Source organism: Eretmochelys imbricata, chromosome 14 (assembly GCF_965152235.1).
Source record: "Eretmochelys imbricata isolate rEreImb1 chromosome 14, rEreImb1.hap1, whole genome shotgun sequence".
Classification (NCBI taxonomy): domain Eukaryota; kingdom Metazoa; phylum Chordata; order Testudines; family Cheloniidae; genus Eretmochelys; species Eretmochelys imbricata.
In genome coordinates, this window is record NC_135585.1 from 54,870,217 (window position 1) to 54,896,674 (window position 26,458).

The window sequence follows — 26,458 nt, forward strand, 5'->3', positions numbered from 1 at the left end:
TTTGCCTTCTGGTTGCTGAGCCGTTAGATCACACTTGTGTCGTGTTTTCAGTAGAGCTGGTTGAAACAGAATTTCTGTTCCATGGGAAGTTCTGACATTTCAAAATTTATTTGGATTCTGAATCAGAATTTAAAACATTGAAATTTTCCATTAAATGAAAATGTTGAAAAAAAAAATCATTTGGGGTCAATTTCCTTCCTTTGAAGTTTTTAAGGCCCGGCTTGACAAAGCCCTGGCTGGGATGATTTAGTTGGGAATTATTTGGTCCTGCTTTGAGCAGGGGGTGGGACTAGATGACCTCCTGAGGTCCCTTCCAACCCTGATATTCTATGATTCTATGAATCAACACATTTCATTTTGATGAAATGAAAATGTTTCATTCTGCTTCTGACTTAAAAAAGAAGATAAAATTTCAAAATGAAAAGATGTTTTGACACCAAAACGTGAAGCAATCCATTCTGGAAGGTCAAAAGGAACATTTCAACCTTTTTGACCTGAAACCCAAAAAAGAGTCGTACAAAAAGTGGAAAGTAGGTCAAATTATGAAGGATGAATATAAAAAAACAACACAAGCATGTAGGGATAAAATTAGGAAGGCCAAGGCCCAAAACAAGATTAAACTAGCTCGGGACATGAAGGGGAACAAGAAGACATTTTACAAATACATTAAAAGCAAGAGGAAGACCAAGGACAGAGCAGGCCCATTACACAAGGATGCAGGAAAGACAATAACAGGCAATGCAGCAATGACTGACATGTTCAATGCCTTTTTTGTTTCCATTTTCACAAAAGAGGTTAGCTGTGATCAGACGACTAACATAGGGCCTGGCTACACGTGCAGATGCAGAGCGCTTTGGGTTAAACCCGCCCTCGGAGAGCACAGTGAAAGCGCTGCCGTGTGTTCACTTAGGCCTGGTCTACACTAGACTTTACTGTCATAGAGCTATGTCGCTCCGGACACCCCGGGGAGATGTAGCCATACTGACCTAACCCCCAGTCTAGACAGCGCTAGGTCGACAGAGGAATTCTTCCATTGACCTACCTGCCGCCTCACAGGGAGGTGGATTACCTCCTATGCCAACGGGAGAATTCCTCCCGTCACCCTGGGGAGTGTCTACACTGAAGTACCGGTCTGCTGCTGTAGCACTGTAAGTGTAGGCAAGCCCTTAAACAAGTTAGCTGTCTTCAGATTGGCAGGGCCTGAGGAAATACATCCTCGAATACTTAAGGAACTGGCTGAAGAGTTCTCTGAGCCATTAGCAATGATCTTTGAGAACTCATGGAGGACAGGGGAGTTCCCAGAGGACTGGAAAAGGGCAAATATAGTCCTTATCTATAAAAAGGGGAATAAGGACAACCCAAGGAATTATAGGCCAGCCAGTTTAACTTCGGTACCCAGAAAGATAACGGAGCAAATAATCAAACAATCGGTTGGTAAACACCTAGAAGATAATAAGGTGATAAGCAACAGTCAACATGGATTTGTCAAGAACAAATAATGTCAAATTAGCCAAATATCCTTTTTTGACAGGGTAACAAGTCTTGTGGATGGAGGGAAGCAGCAGATAGGCATATCTCAACTTTAGTAAGGTTTTTGATACTGTCTCACATGACCTTCTCATAAGCAAGCTAGGTAAATATAACTTAGACAAACTTACTATAAGGTGGGTTTACGACTGCCTGGGAAACCAAACTCTGAGAATAATTACCAATAGTTCACAGTCAAGCTGGAAGGGCATATTGAGTGGGGTCCTGCAGGGAGGGATCTGTCCTGAGTCCTGGTCTGCTCAATATCTTCATAATAGATTTGGATAATGGTACAGAGTACACTTACAAAGTTTGCAGACAATGCCAAGCTGTAGGTACCTCTGGAGTCCCACAACGCAGCGACCCAGCGATGGCGGGAAGAAATGCTGTGGAGAGCTGCGGGTGGATGTGACGGGTGCTGTTTTCCAACAACTGTTCTGCAGGGTGGCCGTGCTGCACCCTTGTAGGGATCCACAGCGTCAGATGCAGCCACTCCACAGTCTGTCATGGAGCTTCCTCCAGGTGCTAACTCCGACCAAAGGGAGTTTCCAGCCTCCCAAGAGTAACTTGAGGCAACATATACGTAGGAAACGCCTGTTTGGTGTGCAAGGTTCAGAATCGGCCCATTTCTGAGAACAATAAAAAGAAACTAAATTCCTCTCTTCTCTGCAGAAGCAGCCAGGGCTGCCGCGAATCCCCCACAACTGCTCCTAGCTGAACTGACTTGTTCGGTGTGCCTAGATTATTTTAAAGGTCCAGTGTCTCTAGATTGTGGGCACCATTTCTGGCAGGCCTGCATCACTCAGTGCTGGGAGGCGTTGAGTACGAACTCCCACTGTCCTGAGTGCAGAGAAACCTTCTCCCAGAGAAACTTCAAACCAAACAGACAGCTGAGGAATATTGTAGAAGCGTCCAGAATGCTTACGCTGGAGTCAGCAAAAGAACCAGAAGTTGAGACAGTGCGCGAAAAACACCAGAGGGCTTTAGATGTCTTCTGTCAAGAGGATCAAATGCCCATTTGTTTGGCTTGCCATCTGTCCAGAGATCACAGAGAACACACTGCAGTTCCCATAGAGGAGGCTGCTGAGGATTAAAAGGTAAGAAATCACGGGACGGTGTAAAAGCTGGAATGGTTGCTGCCGATGAAGTGAGCTGTAGCTCACGAAAGCTTATGCTCAAATAAATTTGTTAGTCTGTTAAGGCCACATCTACACGTCTAGTGTAGACGTGATAAATCAATCCCCGCTCGCTCTGCCGTCGACTCCAGAACTCCACCACGGTGAGAGGCGGAAGCGGAGTTGACGGGGGCGGGGGGTGACGGCCGTCGATCCCACGCCGCGAGGATGCAAAGTAAGTGATTCTAAGTCGATCTAAGATACGCTATTCTCGTTGCTGAAGTTGCGTATCTTAGATCGATTCCCCCCCCTCCCAGTATAGACAAGGCCTAAGGTGCCACAAGTTCTCCTTTTCTTTTTGCAGACTTTTTAACCAGAGCCAGGCAGTAGGAGGCAAACAACTCACTTCCATCCTCTGGGCCACTTTGGAACAGAGTGTTCTATTAATAATTAATCCCTTCATTGCACAGAGCAGGCAGTTAAAGGCTGGTTTGGCCGGTGTTTTCCGTAGTACCATGCTGCTCTCCCTTGTATTATATGCATCATTTTTGTCCCCGTGCCACTTTAGAACCAGGTGTTCTGGATGGTTTTAGTAATAAAGCTAATTATCACCCGACAACCTGGGTTAAAGGTCGGTTTGGACAAGTTTCTCATTAGCATTATAGTCTCATCTGAATGTACTGTCTGTATAATAAAGCTGTTGGTTGAACAGGTGGGTTTGTCAGCGGTTTTCTGTCATATCGCATTATTCTCAGTTGTATCATGCGTGTCGTTTTTGTCCCCTGGGCTGCCTCGGAACTGAGTGTTCTGGGCGGATTTACTGATACAGCCATTTACTGCCTGGAACAATCACTTGCAGGTGGGTTTGGAGGAAGTTGTCTGTATTACTGCATTATTCTCAGTGAGTTGTATTATGTGTAACACTTTGGTCCCCCGAGCACTTTTGGAACCGTGTGTTTCAGGTCCTTTTTTGTGTTCAGATAAAAGGTTCTGAGCTAGAAAGGGTTAATAACCGTGTGTAATGAGTCAGTGCTCATTAATAAAACATTGTTCTGAAGTGTCTGTAGCAGTATCCACTGGTTTTTCAACAGTTTTATTTATCGAGATGTGTTTCTGGCATATTTTTGTTCCCTGTGTCTCTTTGGAACCCAGTGTTCTGGGCAGTTTTATTGATAAGGCTAGTTGGAGCTTGGAACGGGCACCTAAAGGTGGCTTCCGCAAAGGTTTTCTGTCGTGTTGTTCCCAGTTAGTTGTATTACGTGTACCGTCTCAGGCCGTGACCGTTTTAGTAAGGCATGCAACAACTCATTTGCACGCCGTAGGCAGTCCAAAATGGCGTCCTCCATGCGGTGTACACATGATCTCGCATGCACTGTGTGCGAGGTCCTGCTGTGTGAAGGACACCATTTTGTCCTATATCGGGGCCAGACAGAATCGTCCCGTGTGTTGGATCCAGCCTGCAGGCCACCAGTTAGACAATGCACAGGCGGTCGGGCACGCAATGCAGACTTGTATTTACAGATGGCACCCCCTGTATGTGAATCATTTTGGTCCCTTGTGCCACCACAGAAAATAAAGCTATTTTTTGCCTGTAACTGGCCCTTGAAGGTGGGTTCAGAAAAGGTTTTCTGTGCGATAGCATTATTCTCAGTTAGTTGTATTATGCGTATCATTTTAGTCCCATGAGCCACTTCAGAATTGTGTGTTGTGGGTCCTTTTTGGAGTTAAAAAAGAGGTTCTGGGCAAGCTCAGGTTAATACCAATGTTTTATTAGTCTGGTCTCATTACTAAAATGTTATTCTTAAGTATCTGCCACAGTATTAACAGGAGTGTCGTATGTAAGACACAAGAGGACGTTGTTCCACCCTTCTTGCCACGGTGAGGCCTCAGCTGGAATACCGTGTCCAGTTTTGGGCACCGCACTCTCAGAAGGATGTGGAAAAATTGGAGAGAGTTCAGAGGAGAGCAACAGAAATGATCAGAGGTTTAGAGTGGATGAGCTGTGAGGAAAGGTTGCAATAAATGGGTGTGTTTAGTCTCGAGAAGAGAAGACTCAGGGAGGGCCTGATAACAGTCTTCAGATATGTCTGAGGCTGTTCTACACAGAGTGGTGATCAGCTGTGTTTCAAGTCCAGTGCGGGTAGAACAAGAAGTAATCGCTTTCATTTGCAACAAGGGAGATTTACATGAGTGGGACGGGGTTCCCGGGGTGCAGCCTGGACGGTGGGACTGCTGAGCCCTCCGAATCCCCAGCCTGGGCTGCCTCTCGCCCTGTGATGCTGATGTCCAGCTACAAGCCTGGCCGGCCCTGCGCTGAGACAGACGCCCACGGGCAGCGACACGCCCAGCTGTGTTACACGACTCCGCTCCCGGCCATTGATGAACCAGCAATAGAAGGCGCCAGCCAGTTCCCCCCAGCTCCCGCCCTGCCCCCCAGAACTGCACCGACTCACCCTGCTCAAGGCTCCCTGGGCAGTGCAAGTTCATTAAGTCGTTTGCCGCTCCCTCCCTGTGGTCAGCCACCCAGTGCGGCTGCTCCCCAGCCAGCCTGGGAAGTGGGAGAGGGGACCCCACGGTAGCCCCCAGGCCTAGGGAGGGTGACAAACCCTAGGAGGAGCAGAGGTGAGGCTGGGAGGGCTTTATTATGGCCTGGGGGCTGCAGGGGACCTGAAGTGAGTGGGGGGCTGATGGGCTGGGGGAGGCTGTATCGATGGTGGGTTCTGAGCAGATAGGGTAAGTGCTGGGAGGGTGAACTGAGGGCAGTGGGGTAAGGGTGCTGAATTGATGGGGCAGTGATGATGGGGGCTGAGGGACTGAATTGGGGGGGTTGGATGGGGACAGAACGGATGGGGGGCTGGGGGACAGGATTAATTGCTGGGCAGGAGATGGACAGATGCGGGGGTGAGAGCTCCTGCAGCAGGACCCAGAATCACCTTCTCCCGTCCATGGGAGAGAGTGGGCAACACTAATTGTCACATGGTCACACCCTGGGGAGGGGCCAGGGGAGTTCAAACATCAAGAGACTGACCTAAAAACGACAACAGAATCCTGTTTAAAATGTCAGGATTGTTGGGCCAGTCTCATGAGATTTGATCTCTTGAAGTTGGCAATCCTGTATTAGCCATCGCATAGCCTTGGGGCCAGCAGCGTGGAGTTTGGAAAGTCCCCGATAGACCAGCACAAGACGAGCAGCCACTCAGGAAGCGTGCGGTGTCCTCCCCACACCGCAGCTACAGAGTCATGGGGGCCAGTGGGGTCTCTATAAAAGCAGGTTTTCTGTTGCTCAGCTGGCTGATCTTTAGGGGCGGGGGCTCTGCAAGGAGACGGGGTGTGAAGAGTCGCATCTTTGGACAGGGGGACTTTGGATTCCCTGTAATCTGCTGGGAGCCTCCTATGACGCCAGGGTCCCTAATCACATCTGTGGGGAGAGGTGGGTGCAGGTGGGGAAAGATTCCATGGGCCTGATCGTCTGGCCCTTTTATGCTGCTCTATCAGAGCAAAGGGGCCTTAATGTGCATGGAAACAACCCCAGAATATAGCTCCGGTGCAAGGGAGGCTCCCCACCCCGTCCGTGTGAAGTTGGCAGAGGGCCTCTACAGACTCTGCCCCAGGGCTGAGCTCTGCCCCTCACGCTCTGATTCTCTCTCTGCAGCCAACGTGACTCTGGATCCAGACACGGCCCATCCCGACCTCACCGTGTCTGCGGATTGGAGACGTGTGAGATGGGGAGACACACGGCAGGATCTGCCTGACAACCCTGAGAGATTTGACACTAAGTCCTGTGTGCTGGGCTGTGAGGGATTCACCTCGGGCCGACATTACTGGGAGGTGGAGGTGGGGGTGGAGGCGATGGGAGTCTGTGCTGGGGGGGTGGAAGGGACGGATCCGCCCTAACCCCGAGGAGGGGATCTGGGCTGTGCTGTGCAGTGAGGATCAGTCCCGGGCTCTCACGTCCCCTGAGCAGAGCACCCCCTTGTCCCCGAGCCGGGGACCCCGCAGGATCCAGGTTTATCTGGACTATGAAGGGGGGCGGGTGGCGTTTTTCGATGCTGGTCGCGGGGACCCGATCGTCACTTTGCCGCCGGCCGCTTTTGCCGGGGAGAGAATCCGCCCGCTCTTCTGGGTTGGTGTTAGCGTGTGGCTCCTCTAGCCCCCACCCCCTGATCTCTATGGCCTGGAGGACTCCGCCAGTCCTCCCCCCCGCACAGACAGGGCTGAAGGGGGTGACGCTCTCCCCGTAGCTCTATGGCTGTGGAGGTCTGTGTGAGGCGGCGCTCTAGGCTGGGTCTCTCTGCTCCTTGGAGGCCGACTCTGTGTGGAGTGGGGGGGGGTCCCACCAAGGAAGGAGGGACCCCCTGTGGGAGAGGGGCGCCGTCGAAGGCCAGGGAGAGACCCCTCAACTGGGGCGTGGGGAGAGCAGGGGGGAGGCCGGCTGAAGAGGCTGGGTGGGGGCGGGCGGGGGAGGACAGACCAGAGGGCAAACCGGGCGTCAGGCGGGGAGAGGTTCCCAGGAGATCAGGAGCAGGTGTTGCCGGGGAAGCAGAGCTGAGCAGGGAGGACCCAGCTGCCCAGACGAGGTCCTGCCCCTTGGCTTGGGGGACAGAGAGGCTGGGGACCAGTCGGCCCCCCAGGGGTCCACCAATCAGAGCCCAGGACTGGAGTCCTCTGCTACCCTTTGGCTGCTGTTCTAGCAGGCGTGAGCAGGACACGGGGTGGCGGATTCGGACTGACGAGCTCCTAAGCGCCCTGTGGGCCAGCGTGTGAGATCTGCGGTTCCTGACACAGAGGCAAGGGAGGGATCGGACACTGGTCTGTGGGCCAGATGTTTCAGAGGGATTGAGCCTTTCAATATCCGGTGCCGTGAGCTCTCTCCTCAGAACAAACAGCTCAATACCCTGTGGAATCCCGAAGCTCGACCGAGGAATCGTCCCTTTGCCAGCACGCGTGAAAGAATTGAGAGGTTGAAGTGATTGTTCCCATAGCCAGTGTTTATGGCAAAGCTAATACTGGCAGATTGTGTTATAAAGTTTCACTGTTGGGCTAACCGTTGTCAGTTACGGTACAAATTTCACTTTCTTTATGATTAAACGACTGTTGTACGAGTCAGCGTTTCCTGAGGGCCGCAGGGCAGGTGCTGCTTCTTAGAGCTAGGAGAAAAATATTGTCTCTGCCGAATTAATTTTAAAAATATTTAAATGGAAGGAAATTTTAAAAGTGCTGTTTTGTTGGACAATTTGTGTGGAATTTTTCCTTAGTTGAAAAAAATTAAACCAAACTTAACAAAACGTTTCAGTTCAATGGTTGTTATATTCCTCCCCCCCACCCACACTTTTCGCTCTGCCTTTTCTCTCCCTTCCACTGGGAAATGGGTAGGGGGGAGAGGAGAGAAGGAAAAGTGAGCAGACTTCCCCACAATGCCAAGGTTGTTTCACTTTTTCAGAAGCCAAGACTCACAAAAGCATGTTTTGATTCAAAAACTTAAACCATTTGTCCTTTAGTTTAATCAAAAAACTGAAAAATCAAAGGGATGAAAAATTTCCCTCCACAATCTTCGTTTCCCTGGAAAAGCCAGTTTCCCATGAAAGAATTCTAACCAATACTACTGCGCCTGAAGGCTGAAGTGTGGGATACGTATTCTGCTTCAGGTCTTTACCAGAACGGTTAATTGTGACCAGATGCTTAATATTAACACGGGGAAAGGATCTCAAACAAAAACAGCGAATGAACAGATTATAGAATATTTAGATAAGTTAAATACATCTACATTTGTGGGTCCTGAAGAATTTTCACCCTAGGAACCAGCTGAAGCCATCTTGGAACCCTTAAGAAGTATCCTCAAGAATGTACGGAGGATTGGTTAGGTCCCAGAGGACTGGAGAAAGGCACTATGTTTACCTATCTGAAAAAAGGAAGATCAAGGGAATTAGAGAGCAGCCAGCCTAATTTCAATTCGCAGAAAGATACTGGAACAAATTATTACATGCTCAGTTTGTTCAAACCTAGAAGATAATAGGGTTATAAGAAACAGCCAACGTGGGTTTGTCATGAACAGATCATGCCAAACAATCTGATTTACTTCTTTGACAGCATAACTAGCCCAGTGGATGGCAGAAAGCAGCAGGTGTGTTATATCTAGACTTTATTAAAGCTTTTGACACAGTTCCACATGACAGTCTCATAAGCAAAGGAAATATGGTTGACATGACATTACCATAAGGTGGGTGAACAACTGTTTGAAAAACTGTTCTCAAAGAGAAGTTATCAATGGTTTGCTGTCAAATGGGAGGACATATTGAGTGGGGTCCCATAGGGCTCTGTCCTAGGTCTGGTACTATTCCATATTTTCATTAATGACTTGGATAATGGAGAGGGACCTTGGAGAGGAGAAGATGATTATAAAATGAGAAGATGACACCAAGATGGGATAGGTGGCAAGCACTTGGGAGGACAAGATTAGAATTCAAAACAACGTTTACAAATTGGAGAATTGGTCTGAAATCAACAAGATGAAATTCAATGAAGACAAGTGCAAAGCATTATATTTAGGAAGGAAAAATCAAATGCACAAACACAAAATGAGGAATCACTAGCTAGGCAGCAGAACTGCAGAAAAGGATCCGGGGCTTATGGAGGATCACAAATGACATATGAGTCAACACTGTGATGCTGTTGCGAAAAAGGCAAATTCCATTCTTGGATGTACTAACGGGAGTGTTGGGTGTAGGATGCAGGAGATGATTTTTCCACCCTATATGGCACTGGGGAGGCCTCGTCTGGAGTACTGTATCCAATTCTGGGCACCACACTTTAAGAAAGATGTGAACAAATTGGAGAGAGTCCAGACAAGAGCAGCACAAATGGTGGGAGGCTGAGCACACAAGACCTGTGAGGAAAGGTTGAAAAACTGGGAATGTTTAGTCTAGAGAAGAAAAGGCTGAGTGGGGACATGATGGTCTGCAAATATGCTTAAGGCTGCTGCAGAGAGGACAGTGATCAATTGTTCCCCACGTCCAGCCAGGGTAGGACAAGAAGTGATGGGCTCAGTGTGCAGCAAGCGAGATTGGGGTTAGACCTTAGGAGAAACTTTCTAACTCTAAGGCTAGTTAAGCATCAAAGTGGTTACCTAGGGAGGTTGTGGAATCCCAATTATTGGAGGTTTTTAAGATCAGGTTGGACCAACACCTCTCAGGGATGTTCGAGGTTTACTTGGTCCTCTCTAAGTGCAGGGGGAAAGACTAGAGGACCTCTCGAGATCCCTTCCAGCCCGACATCACTTTGATCCTCCAGTCACACCTTAAGCAAGACTAATTTAGGCTTATCTCGATTTAAATTAAATGGATCCCTTACCAAATTAAGTTATAATGATATAAAACACTTGGACCAAGTCCCAAAATCGATGTAAGCCATGTGTAAACCAATGTAATGTCTACACTATCGCTGTAAGTCGACCTACGCTATGCAATTCCAGCTACATGAATAACCTAGCTGGAGTCAATGTATTTTAGGTCGAGTTACTGCGGGGTCTACACCATGGGAGGTCGATGGGAGAAAATCTCCCATCGACTTACCTTACTCTTCTTATCCAGGGTAGAGAACAGGGGTCGACTGCAGAGCGATCTACAGTCGATTTGGCGGGTCTTTACTAGACCCGCTAAATTGACCGCCAGCGGATCGATCTCAGAGCGTGGATCTGGGCTCTAGTGTTGACCTGCTGTTAGTGTCTACAAATGGGTTTACACTTCTGTGAGCGGGGTCTGACTGAATGCTGCCCTGACAGCTAGCTGGGAGGAGAAGAGAAGAGTGTGTGTTTATGTAAATACAGTTTGCTCCTGCTCTGATTACATATTCAGCAGATACAGCGGTGTCAAAGTGATCAACTTTGGCTGGTGTTGGGTACAAATCACCTTAGTACTGAATGCAGGGTAGTGAAATATGGTTACCAAGGTTGTAATTATTGTAGGAATACAGGAAAGCAGGACTGTGCTTAACCTGTCCCAAATGAGAGGCCACCCGCAGTTGAAAGAACATCGTTAAGCCAGGGGCTCGAATGTCAGAGCCCTGTGAAAGGAAAAGGGATGGGGACAGGTATCCTCAGTCAGGAGGCTGCAGACCCTCATCAAGGGTCCTTCCTAGATGGGTTAACCTGTGACCTAGTTTGGTTTCCGTGGCGCCTGGAATACACTGAGCCAGTAGATTATGTGGCCCCTTCTCTGTCATCCCACAACTCTTCCTCACACCGCCTCGTTCGGGGCTGCCAATAGGCAGACCGTGGGCCAAATCCGGACCACCAGACACTTTTGAACGGACCATGAAATCTGTTTATTTACTTATTAGTATCATTCTTGTTATGGCGGCATGGAAAACGTTTCTGTGGAGTCTGGACCTTGACTGTACCTGAAAATTTGGACCTTGACAACAATAACTGACTACCCCGGCCTAGTTCTTCTGCACCCCTCTCCCAGCACCCTGGGCCCATCTGAGTCTGTTTCTCCCTCGTTCCTTAGAGAATCCCGGCCATGGATCCCGGTTTCCCCTCCTCCCAGCTCTTCAGGGATGCTCAGGGTGGGGTGGGCAGGCGGCTGTGCATTGCAAGAAGCAGGTGATGGGGCCAGCTGCGGGAGCACAGCCGCCCAGGCTGGCCACAAGCTGGAAGAGCAGCATTACTATAAAACCCCGTTCTGCACGGGGATCTCCGTCTGGAGGGTGAGCTGGGCAGGGAGCGGCCCCTGAGGGCTCTCCACAGCAGCAGAGATGTCTGGGTGTTGGGAGGGGTGGGAGGGTTTAGCGTGGCTGTGACTGGCATTTATCAGCTTTAATTCTAAGCTAACGAGCTGTGCGGGCAGCATGATGGTTGGTGCAAGGGATACATGACAGGCCGATAATTAACGACAGCTAATCCGAGCTGGGCAGCAGGGGCTGGAGCCAGCATCTGAAATGGGACACATCAGCATGGGAAATCCAGGACTGCTGGGCCGGGCTCCCATGGGGTGTGTCTCTTCTTCCAGTCACTTGTTTATCTCTTTCCCCTCCACCTGGAATCAAAGTCCACAGGGGAGGTGTATCAGGGCAGGCGAAAGGCCCTGAGTCCTCCACCATGTGTCTCACCCCGCCCAGCCCAGCTGCGGGCATAGGCTCAGCTCAAAGTCTGTGCTGAGCAGGAAAAGGCTCCGGCACCATTTAGAAACCAAGACGTGTCATGAGGATAATGGCGGATTTGGGGCCAGAGCGGAGCCCGTCGGCCGAGCCCTAGAAGAGAGGAAGGAATCGGGGAGATTTTAGGGTCCTTCTGTGGATCCCCCAAACCCGGTAAGCAGGTGACCTTGTCTCAGGGTCTCTCTCTCTGTTCCTGCCTCTCGTTCCCTCTCCTACATGGAAAAGGATGAAGTCCAGGGCCCAGTGAAGTCAGTGGAAAAACGCCCAGGATTTCACCCAAGGTCTTCACAGAGCAGGCCGAGGCGCTGGCTTTAGGAGATGGGAATTGGGCAGGGGGGTTGTTCAGGGAAATGTTGCTTATTTTCCGTATTAAATGGGCCCCCTCGGGGTTTGGGGTGAGTCTCTGAGCCAGTGGTGACCCTTTATCAGCCACCCATGATCCCCCAACCCCACCAACTGCCCCCACGGCTGAGTTGTTTCTTGTTCCCTGTGGGAGCTTGTGGGAGGCCCCTCTGCTGCGTCCGACACCAGGTATGGAATGAGCTGTCTCCACTTCCCAAATCGTGAGCCTCAAGGAAGAACAGACAGAGCCGCGTTTCTCACACTGGGGGTCCCAGCCCAAAAGGCAGTTGCATGACGATTGTAGGGGGGTCGCAAGAGCAGTGGCTGAAAATTGGGTGCCCAGCTCTGAAGGCAGCGCCGTGGCCAGCAGCAGCGCAGAAGTAAGGGTAACATGGTATGGGGGAGGGTCGTCACTTTTTGAGGGGGGTGTTGTCACAGCCTGGAATATTTTCAAAGCGGGTCCCAGGAAAAAAAGTTTGAGAATCTCTGAGATAGAAGATGATGTGAAGGAGGAGGACTCTCGTTTGGGGCGGGAGGTTAGTTATTTCAGGCACAATTAACCGATCAACAATAACGACTAGAGGGCAGAGTTAAGGTTGTGTTGGTGTCTTGCATTGTGTGTTTGCAAACTTTCCAATGTTTGTTTCTGTAAGGGTAGGATTATTTGCTGTTTTCAGTTGTTCTAAGCAGGGTGACACAAAGGGCAGAGTTAAGGTTGTTCGGGTGAGTTTGTCAAGCCTGATAGGGGTTGCTGTTACGTGTTTGGGATTGAGGTGGAGCCGGTAGTATCATGTGGATCAGACTCTCTGGCCCTATCTAGTAAGAACATTTCTCAGGATCAGGATGATGAAGCCCCAGGGTCCAAGGAAAGGGTGGGGTAGCCATGATGATGACAGCCTCCATCTGTTCTTCTGTATTTTCCCCTGAAGTCTCTCTCTTCGAGGACCCAAAAAGGGAGTGATGGGAGGAGTAGCCCATCCCCTCATTATTTTGTCCACCCATTAGGCCTAATATCCGACCCACCAATTTTGGTTCATTAATTTCCGGACCCATGTTTTCTCATTTACCAAGCAGTATTTTAACAGCATCCTTGAATTATATCAGGGTTCCTTTTTGTTTGGACTAACGCCCGTCTTTCTGTCTCTCCTTCGTACCTTTTCCTTTCAGCATTTCTTATTATAGTGACATCTTATGGACTTTCGCATACGAATTACAGTTGAGCTCACAGTGAGGGTTAATTTCAGGCCCACTGATCACAAGAGAACTCCGCATTTCACATCCTTTCTTCCACCTGCTCTGCTCAAGGAGGACAGGACAGCGACTCCCTTCCCCAAACCCACCTGCTTTAGAGACCCCTCACCCCCTTAAATCCACTGCTGCTGGCTTTAAAGGACCACCACTAGCGGCCCAGCCTTTCAGAGACCCATCCACGGGGGATGTGTGTATTTAGGCCCCTTTGCTAAACGGCGGGTGTGGAGGAAGCTGAGGAGGGAATGCAGGTGACATAGCTAGCAGGGAAACGCGTGTAGGTGGTGGGGCGGAGAGGGGTTCAAACAGCAGAGACGCACGTACGGGGATATAGAAAGTTTCAGACCACATGGGAGGAGGACGGAAGGCGAAGAACAGAAGGAGACACAGTGGGATGTGATGTTCTCAAACAAGTGACCACGTTTGTGGCAGGGGTGTCAGACTCCTTCAGAGCACAGGGCCGGGTTCCCTCTCGGGCTGTGATCCTTGCGCTGGGGTGTAAATTCTGGACCACGCCCTCCCCACAATGCACAGTGGGGCTCCCACTCAGGTCAATGGCAGGACGTGGCCTTTAGGTAATAGATTTTGACGGGCTGGTGGCCCCCTACCCAACCTGCTGGCTTCTGTGAATCAGGATCATCCTTAGGATTTACGGGGCCCTACGCAGTATTATTAAACTGGTGCCGGTCTGCGTGTGAGAGAGACAGTGTGTGTGTGTGTGTGTGTGTTAGGGAAGTGTGAGAGACAGTGAGCACTTTAAGTCCCCCCCACACTGACTCGCGTGGAAGTTTCGCTCCTCCAGGCAGGGTCCAGGGAGGGATTCTGCTCCGGGCCGCCGCGCTGCCAGTGGCCGGCCGCGCCGTTCTGGGCTCCCCGGGGCTGGGGCCGCAGAGCCGGCCGGCTGAGGAGCGAGGGAGGGAGGGGGCTGGGATGGGGTTGGGGGGAAGCCCCCCGGCCCAGCGCAGGGGAGGGGCCAGAGAAGAGAGGAGACCAGTTGTGACAAAGTTCCTGCTCTACCTTGGCGGGTCTTGCGCTTATTGGCGGATTTGCTCGCCTTGGAGCTTCACGGCCGCCCTCAGCTTGGCCGTTTTTCTGAACCCACAGTCCAGGTTGACTCCCCCTGTGTCTGACCAGGAGTTGGGAGGATTTGGAGGGAACCCGGGCCCGCCCTCTGCTCCGGGTCCCAGCCCAGGGCCCTGTGGGATGCAGCTGTCTAGACTGCCTCCTGGAACAGCTGTGCGACAGCGACAACTCCCTGGGCTACTTCCCCATGGCCTCCTCCCAACCCCTTCTTTATCCTCACCACAGGACCTTCCTCCTGGTGTCTGATAATGCTTGTACTCCTCAGTCCTCCAACAGTCCACATTCGCACTCTCAGCTCCTAGTGCCTCTTGCTCCCAGCTCGTCGCACGCACACCACAAACTGAAGTGAGCTCCTTTTAAAACCCAGGTGCCCTGAGTAGCCTGACTTAATCGATTCTAGCAGCTTCTTGATTGGCTGCAGGTGTTCTAATCAGCCTGTCTGTCTTAATTATCTCCAGAAGGTTCCTGATTGTTCTGGAACCTTCCCTGTTACCTTGCCCAGGGAAAAGGGACCTACTTAGTCTGGGGCTAATATATCTGCCTTCTATTACTCTCCTGTCGCTTGACCCTTTGACCATACTCATGTCCCTATTATTTCATTAGTTGTCCCCCGGATTTATTTGGTATCCAGGTCCTGTGGATCCCCCTCTTAGGCTGGGGGGGGATCCTTTAGTAGTGGACAGGCTTCGCCCGCCCACTTCCCGGATCCCAATAGGATTACTCTCCTGTAGCCATCTGGCCTGACCCTGTCACATCAGCCACAGCCAGCGAGGGGAAAAGGTGCCCCAAATTTTCAGGTGCCCCATGCAGCCGCGTGTGCTGCATATGCCTAGGGATGGCCCTGTTGTGAATCAAAGTCTCGGGGATCTGGCTCTCCCCGTTCATTGTATAGGAGCCCAGGCGCCGAACTCAGGTGCGGTGAATGGCAGGGATCTGCCAGACACCGGACAGTCGGGCGTGGTGACACTCAGCGTCATGGCGCCTCGTTCCTTTGGTGCCTCCGCTCCCAAACCCTGCACAAGCTGAATATGTCCTGCAGCCACCTACACGCAGAGGAAGGCTGGATCCAGCCCCGGGCTGCATGTTGGACACCCTGCCTGGTGCCATTAAGGACAGAAATACTTCTCTCCTGTGTCTGCTCCATGAGCCATTGCCTGGGGCTGTGACCTGAAATCTACAGCTCGGGGAGACTCCAGACTCACCCCCCTAACCAGCCCTAATGTTCTCCTGTTTTCTTCTCAGGACCTGCTGGAGCAGGGCAGGAGAGAAGCTGAGCGGAGCCCTTGGGAGGAGGACGCCCCAGAAGGACCGAACTGAATCCATGCAACCTGCCTCTGCTCCGCCCTGGGAACTTGGTGGAAGCTGCAATCCCAGGGGGATGCAACAGATGAGCTGAGAGCCCGTTTCAGCCCCGCTCTGCAGGAGTCCGACCTAGAGCCCCACTCAGGGCAACACAAAACCAAACTGTGACCCGGAGCTCGGGCCCGTGGTGCGGGTGCGTCTCCATGGACAGAGAGGGGAGAAGACGGGAGGAACGGGCAACTCACCGATGGGGCCGTGGATCGGCCTTCAGCCGGGTCCAACCCAAAGTCTGTGAGTGGGATAAATTGCACATCACAGCGCAGAGTGACTCTCCAGCAGGAAGCATCCAAATCCCGGAGAAGCTGCTTCCACTGAGTCCAGCAGGGAGCCCTCGTGTGTGGGGGCAGCCCCAGGATGGCCGACCGCAGCGAGGGGGCAGAGCTGACGCTCACCTCAGGGGAGGAGGAGTGTGAGATGCGCGTGTGTGACACCGATGGGGAGCCCCGGGGCCACGTCGCTGAGCCCACGGGGGACGTGTGTCTGGCCAGGTTACGCACCCGCCCCCAGGCGCTGAGCATGGAGACCCTGCAGAGAGCGTGGGACGGACTGGAGCAACGCGGGGAGCTGGGCAAGGAGCTGGGCAGCTGCCTAGACCTCGCCCTGGAGAGGTTCTGCCGGGAGCCCCCGTGCGTGCAGGGGAACGCCAGGATGACGTTGAGTTGGGCCGGGGGGAGCCTGGAGTTCCTGTCGGGGGATGGAGGTTACACAATCTCTGTTTTCTATCATAAAGGAAATCCCTATTATTATCTCCATATTAAGGATCTCCCCGGGCACTTGTATGTGGCCTGGTTACGTTCCTGTAAGGAACGGCTCAGTTCTAACTGTCTGCTGGCGTTGTTCACGGGGCTGCGTTTCTCTCAGGGGGACACTGCTGCGCTGAGGGTCTGCTTTCACAGAGCCTGGGAGGGCTTCAGACGGGAGCCCCGGTGCGTGCAGGAGAACGCCAGGCTGCTGATCCGGTGGGGCAGGGAGGAGCTCGTGTTCATCTCCGGCCAGGGGCAGTGTGAGATCTCGGTGCTCCTCGCCGATGGGGAACCCCAGTATCACATCACAGAGCTGGAAGGGGACAGGCCAGTGACTTGGTCACACGCCAGCCCAGAGCCGCTGAGTGTCGCAAACCTGGCGAGGGTGCGGGACAGACTGGGGCACTGGGGGGCACTGGGTGAGGAGCTGAGCAGCTGCTTTGGGGAGGCCATTTCCCAGTTCAGCCAGGAGCCCCGGTGCGTGCAGGACAATGCCAGGCTGCTGATCCGGTGGGGCAGGGAGAAGCTGGAGTTTGTCTCTGGCCAGGGGCAGTGTGAGATCTCGGTGCTCCTCGCCGATGGGGAACCCCAGTATCACATCACAGAGCTGGGCAGGGACAGGCCAGTGACTTGGTCACACGCCAGCCCAGAGCCGCTGAGCGTTGCAGACCTAGTGAGGGTGCGGGACAGACTGGGGCGCTGGCGGGCGCTGGGCAAGGAGCTGAGCAGCTGCTTTGGGGAGGCCATTTCCCAGTTCAGCCAGGAGCCCCGCTGTGTGCAGGGGAACGCCAGGATGAGGATCAGGTCTGATGGAGGGACCCTGGAGCTCCTGTCAGGGGAGGGGCAGTGTGAGATCTCCGTGTGCTGTAGGGACGGGAGACCCCAGTACAAGGTTGGGGAGCTCTCCGTGCACATGTACCTGGCTCGGTTATGTGCCCGCCCAGAACCACTGAGTGCTGACAGCCTGCAGAGAGTGTTGAGAAAATTGGGGTCCTGTCAGGAAGACACCGGTATCCTAAGAGCCTGTATTTCCCACGCCTTGGACCAATTCGTTCAGGAGCCCCGGTGCGTGCAGGAGAACGCCAGGCTGCTGATCCGGTGGGGTGGGGAGGAACTGGAGTTAGTGTCTGGCCAGGGGCAGTGTGAGATCTCCGTGCTCCTCACCGATGGGGAACCCCAGTATCACATCACAGAGCTGGAAGGGGACAGGCCAGTGACTTGGTCACACGCCAGCCCAGAGCCGCTGAGCGTCGCAAACCTGGCGAGGGTGCGGGACAGACTGGAGGACTGGGGGGTGCTGGGCAAGGAGCTGAGTGTCTGCTTTGGGGAGGCCATTTCCCGGTTCAGCCGGGAGCCCCCGTGGGTGCAGGGGAACGCCAGGATGGGGATCTGCTGGGACAGGAATAGACTGGAGTTCCTGTCAGGAGAGGGGCAGTGTGAGATCTCTCTGCGATATAGGCACGGGAGAGCCCAGTACGAGGTTGGGGAGCTCCCAGGGCACATAAACCTGGCTCGGTTACACACCCTACCAGAGCCAGAGCACGAACCCCCTGAGACGCCGCATGATTGAAATCGGACCGTATGTCTTTGCTGCTACCACTGTTGAACCATTGCACCAAAGCTTGTAAGAAGTGCATCATGTAAGGAATCAAGGGAAATTTACTATCAAGTGTGATTCTCCTATTCATAGACCTGTATCACCCTTGACCCCGAAGTGATAAATATTGACTCTCTACTGGCATCCTACTCGCGTGCTGTATTCCTGAGCAACACCCGCAGGGCAGTTTACACCCAGTTTACACCCAGTTATGACCCAGTTTACACCCAGGCTACCAGCCACTTTGAATGGACCGTTCAAGTTGATGGCCCGTTAAAGAGAACATTTATTTCGGGTTACCATATTTCAACAATCAAAACAGAGGACGTTGAGGGGGGAGCCCCACCCTAAACCCACCCTAGCCCTGCCCCCACCCGGTCCCCATCCACTCCCTCCCACTTCCCGCCCCCTGACTGCCTGCCTCAGAACCCACAACCCCCCCCAGCTCCTTGTCCCCTGACTGCCCCCTCCTGGGACCCCCCCACCCTAACTGCCCCCCTAGGACCCCACCCCCTACCTAAGCCTCCCCGCTCCTTGTCCCCTGACTGCCCCCTCCTGGGACCCCCCCCACCCTAACTGCCGCCCTAGGACCCTACCCCCTACCTGTCTCCTGACTGCCCCAACCCTTATCCACACCCCTGCCCCCAGACAGACCCCCAGGACTCCCACGCCCCATCCAACCGCTCCCCACCCCCTGACAGGACCCCCAGAACTCCTGACCCATCCAACCCCCCGCTCCCTGTCCCTTGACTGCCCCGATCCCTCTCCACACCCCCGCCCCCTGACAGCCCCTCCCCCCCCAGAACTCCCGACCCAGCCAATCCTCCCCCTGCTCCCTGCCTGCCCCCCAGGACTCCCCTTACCGACTTCCCCTTTCCCCTGTGGGTGCTCGACCCCCGCTTCTGCCCCTGGCCCTGCCCCCACTCCACCCCTTGCACGAGGCCCCGCCCCAGTCCCGGAGCACCCACAGAGTCGAGCTTGGTACCCCCACCCTGCATTTCAGTTACGAGTCTGGATTTTCATTTAAATTCCATTCCAAGAAGACCAAACAGCAAAATACCTCGACTGTCATTTTAAATTATTCGGCACTTTCACACGGGCAAATCAGACATTGTTTGCCACTCGTTCTCAAGCGAAGTACAGTGGGAAAAGATCAAAGTTAGAACCGATAACTAACATGTTATTTGCCCTCAAAGTCTTTTTTAAGAGGTAAGTAAAATATTTTTCATTATGAACGGGCCTGGTAAAAGGCAACTAGCTGGGCTATCTAGGCAGGCTAATTTTCATGACCATTTTACAAAGGTACTGGTAAGGCCCTGAAAGGGGAGGGATAGCTCAGTCTTTTGAGCATTGGTCTGCTAAACCCAGGGTTGTGAGTTCAATCCTTGAGGGGGCCATTTGGGATCTGGGGCAAAAATTGGGGATTGGCCCTGCTTTGAGCAGGGGGTTAGAGTAGATGATCTCCTGAGGTCCCTTCCAACCCTGGTATTCTATGATTCAATCATTGTTGCAAGCCATTTTCCCTCTACCTACAACCCAAGGTTACCAGCAGATCTATTTAAGACTGAACGTCAGCATAGCAAACCCGGACCCTTTCCCCTCAGCGTAGTCGGTTCACGCTTCCTTCTTCTTTCCTCTAATAAATGAAGTGACTAAATTCAAAAGCCCATGAATAATACTTGAGACCCCAAGTGGTTGAAGGCAGCTGCCCAGCTGAGTCCCAGAGTCCTCGATTAGAAGGAGCCTCCATGCTATTGCCCAGCACGGCAAGGAGGAGCACGGGCCACTGGCTACACAGAGGTGAGGGACCTGCCGCTCCGCCCCGGGACACGGCTGCACCCAGCGACCTTGCCACAGCCCAAGGATGGGCCTGCCCCGCATCCGTCCCCAAAACACCCCAGGGCCCTGCCGCTCCTCGCCAGGTGCACCGTGATGGCAAGGGAGAGGGACGGTCTCTCATGCACGCCCAGGCCCGCTCCCTATCCTGCGAGGTGGTAATTTTTGTCTCACCCCCACCCCCGATGCCCGAACCAGCACGTGTGCTCAGGAACGCTGCCCAGGAGGGGCACAAAGGTCTCCCCTGCTTCTGCTAAAGTAAGTGTAAGCGGGGCGGGGGAACTTTCCCGGCTTGCACATGACGCCGGTGAAGCGGGCTGGCGAAAGGATCCGAGTCCTCGCTCCCACTCCCTTTACCCAGAGCCCTGCCTGACCACGAGGGCTCCCCTTCCTGATCACGAGGGCTTCCCCTTGTTGGGTTAGGAGGACTCTGCCCCACAGGAGAGTCCTCCTAGCCCCGACAAGCCGGGGCCCAGGATTCCTGGGGGGGTTTGACCCCCATCCTCGTCGTGGTCACCTAGGGCAGGGGCTAGGGTGTCCCCGCTCCAGGTGCTCGCTCCGCACTGGACGCTTCCCTGGCCCACTGATCATCACACACAGTTCAAAGCACATACGATTTGTTAAACAGCAACCAGTTTTATAAAAAATAAAGAAAAGCCGGGAAAGGTGAAAGGAAAACCCGTCGCCCCGCTCTGCGGCCTGGGGAAGTCACAGCCAGCGTCTCTGGAGGGTAAGGGCAGTTCACAGTCTGTCCCTCACATGTCCCAGGCCTCCTTCCTCAGAAGCAGGTCTGATCTCTGGGCTGCTTCTCTGGTTCTCTCTGGCTTGCACAGCTCTGTGCCCCAGCTCAGCTTGGGCCCCCTCGCTCCTCAGCTTGGCCCCACTCTGGCCCAGGTGATTCCAGCTCACACGGGACCCCCCCGGCCTCCTGATTCCCCCATTAGCCTGCCTGCCCTGTCCATCAGGCTGACCTGGAGCATTGGCCTCTCCCCATTGCTCCTGGGGACTAGATTAAGGGCTTGGTTTCCCATCAACCCTTCCCCTTCCTTTTGGTACTGGGAGGTAGCCAACATAAGAACGGCCAGGATGGGCAGGGATGGCGTCTCTAGCCTCTGTTTGCCAGAAGCTGGCAATGGGCGAGAGGGGCTGGATCAGTGGGTTAACATGGTGCATAGCTGATTCTTAGCTATGTGATGTCTGGCAACCCGAGCTCTGCTTCCCAGCCATCGGAGCGATACTTGGATTCCTCCAGGGTTGCTATTTACTGAGCGATGTCTAGGGTTAACTCTTTCCCTGAGTCATCTAGTCCCTGCGCTACAAGAGAGATGAACAGCCTCTGCCTTGCCTTTTGAATGGCCACAGGTCCGGGAAGTGTTATTTTACTGTCTTATTCTGGTGCCTCAGAGCCCGAGTCAGACCCTGGCCTAGGCGTTGCACAAATAGAGTCCTGAGGAGGAGGGATTTGAAGGTGGCTACTGAAGTACCATTTTGGATGTTTCCAGGGAGCTCTTCCCGAGCATGAGAGGTAGCCTGGGAGATGCTGGAAGGGGCTTGTGTAACGATGCTGGCTTTGGTGGGACACTTCTGAGAGTATCAATTCAGGACAAATTGCTTAGAGCAGGGCAGTTACAGCCCAAGGCTGGGGTTTCTCCACCTCTAAGGCAAACCCAAACCAGCCAGACAGAGGGGACTTCGGTTTACCCCACTGGCTAACCACAAGTCATACAAGCAATTCCCTCAGACGCTCCAGTTTCCCAGTCTCACCACCAGCGCCCCTCATTATGGGGATGAATGGTTATGAAAACCAACACCCCAGCAAAAGAACAAAGGTTCTCCCGATCCCAAAGCACATGGCATGACAAAATTTTAGAGTTCTGTCCATAGGCCATGTCCCTGCAGGCCTTGCTGAGTCCCCAGGCGTGTCTGCCTTCTCTCAGTGGGTCAGTTGTGTCGCTGATGGTCCTCAATGGACCATCAGGCAGGCTAGGCGGTGCTGATGACAAACTGTCTGGGGTGTCCCCCAGAAGCACAGCACAAGTAACAAGCGGGCAATCACGTGCTATCACGTGCCAACCAGCGGCATGAATGAGCGATGATAAGTTGGGTGGGAATCAGCTGGGACGGGCCTTGGAAGTGAAGGCAAGCCGCTGGTGTTTGACGCGATAGGGAAAGGGGAGCCAGGGGAGGGATTCAAAGAGGGGGGTGACCTGGTCCACGTGACGGGCTAAGAGAAGGATCTTTGCAGCAGCTCTCTGAATGGATATGAGCAGGGCGAGGTTGCATTTGTCAAGGCCAGGGAGAAGGATGTTGCCGTAGTCCATGTTACCCGGGGTTCTTTCAACCCAAAGCTCTTGGTAACTTTTACTCTGTGTGAGCTGGTATCAGGAAATCAATCGGGGAGACACGGCCGTCCGACCGATAGATGGCTGGCACAAACAGGACAACACAAGACTTCTTTCACTTAAAGCTAAACTTTATTTAGTCTCAAGCACTTACAAACATCCGCAACAGGTTAGTAAAATCAGGATGGGTAATTAGATTCAAAACTTAGAGAATCCCTCTTGGCAAAACCTTAAGTTACAAAAAGACACAGAGACACTCCTTTCAGCACAGCTTAATTCCTCAGCCCTTTAAAGAAATCAGAATCTAACGCATCTCTAGCTAGATTACTTACTAAATTCTAAGACGCCATTCCTGTTCTGTCCCAGGCAAAAGCATCACCCAGACAGACCCTTTGATTCTCCCCCCTCCAGCTTTGAAAGTATCTTGTCTCCTCATTGATCATTTTGGTCAGGTGCCAGTGAGGTTATCCTAGCTTCTTAACCCTTTACAGGTGAAAGGGTTTTTTCCTCTGGCCAGGAGGGATTTTAAAGGTGTTTACCCTTCCCTTGATATTTATGACACGGCCCCAATAGACATACATCCTGCTCTTCTAAAATGCATGTATCAGCAACTTCAGCACAATTCTTATCGGGAAGGACGCAGGGTCAAGCTGCCCTTTCTGTGGCACCCAAAACCCCCTCCCCTCCTGCCTTGGTCAAGCTGAGACTGCTGAATGGCCAATTTACAGCCTGCTGACTTGGCTGCTTTTAGCAATAAGCCATAGTGGTTTCAGACACTTTACTGGTTTGCCAAAATCTCCTCGTACAGTCCACACGCGAGATGAGGAGAGCCTGGATGAGAGTTTCAACCTGGTGGATGGACAGGGAAGCCTGGATCTTAGAGATATTCTGCAGAAAGAATCAGCCAGATTTAGGCATATCCTGGATGTGGAGACCTAGAGAGAGTCCAAGTCCAATATGACACCCAAATTATGGGCCTGAGTGACAGGCAGGATGAACTATATGAAAAGTTTATTCAGTGAAAAATGCAGCTTCAGTTGAACTAGTCACGACGTCGACGCAAATTTGCTGACCAGTTTTTGCCAAAAAATTCTTTGTCAGGACTTGGATGCCATTCACAGAATGGAGGAGGTCTCCTTATCACTTTGACGCTGGTGGTTAGAGTATTCACCTTGGATATGACAGACCCAGGTTCAATTTCCCCCTTCTGCTTGAATGTGGAGGAGGGATTTGAACTTAGGGAGGTCTCAGGTCTCACATCCCAGGGGAGTGCCCTAACCCCTGTGCTAAAAGATAAAAGAAGGATAGCTCCTTTTCCAGGTGTCTTGTGAATCTAGCCTTTTAAAAATGCTCGGAACATCTTGTTTCAGGTCAAATGTTCGTTTAATCCAAAATACATTTATTTATTTATTTGCAATTTAGCAACATTTTCAATTGGACTGGATTCAAATCAATTTTTGTCACTGCCAGTGACCTGAACAATCAGTTATTTTCCCAGTTCTAATTCCCTGGAGGTTTTTGTTTGTTTGTTTGTTTTTTGCAGCCTTCTTCTAGTTAAAATCTGGCTGACCCTGCCGCTTTAAAACAAACTGGCAAGCATTTTAAAAAGGTATGCCCCCCATCCCAGCACTCGGCTCTCATAACGGGGTTTGCCATCCTCCAGGTATACCATGAATTCATTCTCCCCATTCCCTGATACAAAATGAAACTCCTTTTCCTCATAGCAGATCACCAGCCTTGCGTTCCCTTGTATGAAGCTGGGTTCTTGGCGAAAATTCTCCAGGGCATGTTCAAAGCAGGTTCTCAGCTCGCTGGTCATGTGCTCCTGGGATTCCAGCCTGCTCATCGCACTCAGTAGGTGTCTGATACTCAGCAGTTCTGTCTCGGGGGGTGACGGACACAGGTACCTATCACTGTCCCTTTCTTTTCCAATATACGGGGGTTCTCCATTGTGGCAGAAGACAAAGATCTTGTCTTCTCCATCGCTGTAGAGATATTTCAGGTCTTCCTGATTGCACTTGATCACCTTCTTGGCGTCGTTCTGGACAAACTCGCGTTCTTGGACCATCTTCAGCACACCGTTGAAGTGGGCTCTCAGCTCCCTGGTCATCTTCCCCTTGGACTCCAGCTTGCTCCGCATTTGCAGCAGGTTCTCTACGCTCAGAGGTTCCAGGTAGCAAGATTTGCTGACAAGGGAAGGCCCCTCCATCCTCCTCTTCTCACAGCTTCCGTCTCCCTCCCTAAAGAACAGGAGCAGCTCTCCCGCACCAGCTCCCTGAAGATCTAAAAGAATCAAATAGATTAACAAATAAATCATTATCCAGGGCCCCGAACTTGAACTACAATTCAGCCGGGGCGGTAAGAAAGGAGGGAGTTAGACACCCAACTTCCATTGAAGGCAACTCCATTTGGTGCCTTGGGAAAACCCCTCCTGTATTTAGTCCTAATCTAGCTACACAATTCCAAGACTGTTGCTCTGTGCACGGGTCACTCTGAAGCCTAGAACCTCTGAGCCAATGTGAAGCGATGGAAGCTGCTACCAGCATGGTTGAGGCTATTCTTGTTAGACTATCACCAGGTGCAGTCACCCCTGACGTTCACCATCTGACACCTTCCTGTTTTTAGAGGAGCAGCCGTGTTAGTCTGCATCCGCAGAAAGAACAGGAGTACTTGTGGCACCTTAGAGACTAACCAATTTATTTGAGCATAAGCTTTCGTGAACTTATACACAGAGAACATGAAACATATATACACAGAGAACATGAAACAAGGGGTGTTATCTTACACACAATGCCATCCACAGCCTCAGAAACAACTCTGACATCATAGTCAAAAAGGCTGTCGTCATCATGAAGAGGTCAGAATATGAACAAGAGGCTGCTCGGCAGCTCTCCAACACCACTTTCTACAAGCCATTACCCTATGATCCCACTGAGAGTTACCAAAAGAAACTACAGCATTTGCTCAAGAAACTCCCTGAAAAAGCACAAGATCAAATCCGCACAGACACACCCCTGGAACCCCGACCTGGGATATTCTATCTACTACCCAAGATCCATAAACCTGGAAATCCTGGGCGCCCCATCATCTCAGGCATTGTCACCCTGACAGCAGGATTGTCTGGCTATGTAGACTCCCTTCTCAGGTCCTACGCTACCAGCAGTCCCAGCTATCTTCGAGGCACCACTGACTTCCTGAGGAAACTACAATCCATCGGTGATCTTCCTGATAACACCATCCTGGCCACTATGGATGTAGAAGCCCTTTACACCAACATTCCACACAAAGATGGACTACAAGCCGTCAAGAACACTATCCCCGATAATGTCACGGCTAACCTGGTGGCTGAACTTTGTGACTTTGTCCTCACCCATAACTATTTTACATTTGGGGACAATGTATACCTTCAGATCAGCGGCACTGCTATGGGTACCCGCATGGCCCCACAGTATGCCAACATTTTTATGTCTGACTTAGAACAACGCTTCCTCAGCTCTCGTCCCCTAATGCCCCTACTCTACTTGCGCTATATTGATGACATCTTCATCATCTGGACCCATGGAAAAGAAGCCCTTGAGGAATTCCACCATGATTTCAACAATTTCCATCCCACCATCAACCTCAGCCTGGTCCAGTCCACACAAGAGATCCACTTCCTGGACACTACAGTGCTAATAAACAATGGTCACATAAACACCACCCTATACCGGAAACCTACTGACCGCTATTCCTACCTGCATGCCTTCAGCTTTCACCCTGACCACACCACACGATCCATCGTCTACAGCCAAGCTCTGCGATACAACCGCATTTGCTCCTACCCCTCAGACAGAGACAAACACCTACAAGATCTCTATCAAGCGTTCTGACAACTACAATACCCACCTGCGGAAGTGAAGAAACAGATTGATAGAGCCAGAAGAGTTCCCAGAAGTCACCTACTACAGGACAGGCCCAACAAAGAAAATAACAGAACGCCACTAGCCGTCACCTTCAGCCCCCAACTAAAACCCCTCCAACGCATTATCAAGGATCTACAACCTATCCTGCAGGATGACCCAACACTCTCACAAATCTTGGGAGACAGGCCAGTCCTTGCTTACAGACAGT

The 26,458-nt window shown here is 52.0% G+C and overlaps 1 pseudogene; it reads left to right on the forward strand.

Annotated features, from left to right (window-relative positions):
* The first annotated feature begins 2,870 nt into the window (after nt 1–2,870).
* Nucleotides 2,871–15,785, forward strand: LOC144274180 (butyrophilin subfamily 1 member A1-like; annotated as a pseudogene).
* The last annotated feature ends 10,673 nt before the right edge of the window (nt 15,786–26,458 follow it).